Source organism: Thalia democratica, chromosome 4 (assembly GCF_965202585.1).
Source record: "Thalia democratica chromosome 4, ktThaDemo2.hap1.1, whole genome shotgun sequence".
Lineage (NCBI taxonomy): Eukaryota > Metazoa > Chordata > Thaliacea > Salpida > Salpidae > Thalia > Thalia democratica.
Window position 1 is genome coordinate 37489990 of NC_139168.1, and position 3202 is coordinate 37493191.

Sequence of the window (3202 nt, forward strand, 5' to 3'; positions counted from 1 at the left end):
AAATAATTTTTGAGATATAGCCGGTCAAAGTTGGAGCCAACAATAGGTTCCTTATAGGAGGTGCAAACTAAAATGGCAAAAATAGACTATTTTACTAAAAATCTATCTTCTCCTACGTTTTTTGAGATAACTACCTCAAACTTTCAGGAAATGTTCCTTGATATATTTAGAAAATTCTGTCAGAACAGAATTTTGAAAAAAATAAAAAATAAAAATTTTATATAAAAAATAAACAAAAAAAACAGTTTTTTTTATTTGAACAGTTTTTTTTGTTTTTTTGTTATAAAATTTTTATTTTTTTTTATTTTTAAAAATTCTGTTTAGACAGAATTATAAATACTGCAAGGAACATTTCCTGAAAATTTGAGGTATTTATCTCAAAAAATGTAGGAGAAGATAGATTTTTAGTGATTTTTAGTTATTTGCCGTTTTAGTTTGCGCCTCCCATAAGGATCATATTGTTGGCACCGGCTATATCTCAAAAACTATTTTGAATTTGTTAAATCTGTAAAAAGCATCTTGTAGCTTAGTAAAAACTATATAAAATAAGATCAAAAACCAAAAAATGGGTGTTTACCCCCCTATGCCCTTAATATTAAAATTAGATTTGTTTAGTTTCTTTGTAAAAATTTTGAGTGAAAATTTGGTTTTTAATTTAATTTTTTAAATGCTATTATCCATGACTGTCACATATTTTTTTTTATAGATTTATTAAAGCACTGACAAGGTCTTTGACCAAAACTTAGTTTGTAAAATAAACTTTTGAATGAATTATTCCATTATTTCTCCCCCAGTAGTTGAGAACTCTCTTTTTAATTTCTTAATACCAAAACATATAATATATATATATATATGTATATAAAATAAGGTGGTTATTCAAACTTGAACACCTTTTACAGAGCCATTTGAAGGGCTTTTAAATAGTTTATTAGAAAAATACAATTTTAAAATACTAGTACATACGTTTCATAAAGCAAAACACTTTAATCTTCAGCTAGTTTATGTATGTATATATATATATGTATATATAACAGTACTGCCCCACAAAGGTGAACCATGTTCGAAAAGGCATAACAAAAACAGCTTTGATGTACTGATGGGAAAATTCCATGGTGCAGAAATTTGCAAACTGGTTGGTCTATATATCTTAGATATATTGAAGAAGGAAAAAATTTAAGTGATGGTAACTTTGTCATATACCATGACAATGGACCAGCAGTGGTAGACATTTTACTGGGACCAAGTACGGAGAGTATCTTAAAACATAAATCAAAATGTACATGAGATTAAGCAAAAAACTTTAAGAAGTTGTTACGTCACTAAAAAATTCATTTAAAATTATTAGACACACATGTTTGCATAAAATTTTTTAAAATAAAAGCTAGAAAAATATTTATAATTACTAAAACTTTCATTTGTTTATTTAAAACTAGATTTGAGTCTAATTTTGAGATCTTGTGTTTTTCCATGTTGCAGAATGTGCAGCCATGTATTAAATTGAATTTGTTTTTTGTTTGTGCTAAAATTCCCCAGCTAATGCTAAAATCTTCATTTCTAATTTTTAAATCCTAATGACCCAACATACTGCTTACTTTTCTTCAATGTTATAACAGTCGCTCTATAGATGACATTTGTAAATAAACAATTGCCATCCACCATGCATTTATCTCTGCAGTTGCATTGCTCCCGTTCCTCTGCCTTATCTTCTAACATTTTGCAATTATGAAACATTATCTGACTCTTCATAGTTGGCATACATTGGTACAAAATTGTCAACAGTTTTCTGTTGAAAATTTTATTGTATGGTGGGTTAGGTCAAAGTTTCAGCTAACAATTTCCCAAACCATTAACCAATTTTTGTCTCTAACAAACAAAATGGTGGGGTGAAATACAGGATGTTTTTCCTTTTGGTTTTTTTATTGTTACCAGCATTATATTTCAAATAGTGATTGTGACCTCCTTAAATCGCTTTCTGGTAGTGCTCTTTTGCTCTGTTAAAAGAGCTCTCATTCTTAGATATTGTGTCAACCTTATCTTTCTAGACTTTTTAAATAAGCACTGAAGTGGTCTTTGACAGAAACTGAGTCTCCTTTAGAATATCTTGAAAGAATTTTATAAATAATTATGATATACACACATTAATAAAATCACAAATTTTTATAGTTTTTATTAGCATGAAATACATCTAAGGAAATATAGTATTTTTCAGTGATTTTGTAGGATTAAAAAATTTTTACTTTGAATTTATTTTAATGTTAAAAAGAGACAACATAACTTATACTTGAAAAAAACTTAACATAAATTTCTAACAAAACTAATAGACCTTCCTCGTCAATTATTAAATTCAATTGCTTTTGAATATGATTCACACTAGATTTAGTTTGTCTGAGATCCTTCAAGAAGAGTAACTCAAAATTTAGTTTATTCTAAATATTTAACAATCCGTTGAGATAATAGTAAATTATTAAATTGGATATAATTAGCTACATAATTCTTAAACTTTGAACAAACTTAAGTTCTCATTGTTATATGTTTTAATTTAGCTGATTATGTCATGTTATTTTACCTATTATTAGTTTAATGACCACTACATTTTTATCATAAAATTTCAAATTGAGTTGTTTTTTTTTTTTCATTTCAAACTTAAAACTATCTACTTGATTTTGGCACCCTGATCCTGCCTTTTTTGGTAAATATAGATCCTGATCTAGTTCTGGCCTGATCCTAACTATGATGCAACTCATCCAGGTCCATTGGATCTTAGCAATGATCAAAAGCATTAGTTTAGTCTATTTTTAATGATAGTTCAAATGTTTTACCTATTCCTATAAATTTAGGCTAAGGAACTTAAGTTAGTTTTAAATTTCAAAAATTGCATCCATAAAAGCATAATAAGTTTCATAATTTTTCTAAATTGAATTACATAATTTTAGTCGACTATTTTTTTTTTCCTTTATAAAATCTCTAAAACATATTTTTTATAGTTAAATGTTTATTAACTGGAAAAATATTTAAAAATGCTAGTTTCTTGTGTTCCTATATGGTTTTTTATTAACCTTTATCAATAGTATTAAGATAACCTTAATTTAAATGTTTGATTTTTTATTCAATACTTTCATACTAATTCTATAGAATAGATAGACTTTTTAAGTAGTAAATATTTTTATATTAGAACTGAAACAGAGGTAAGTTAAGTCTAAGA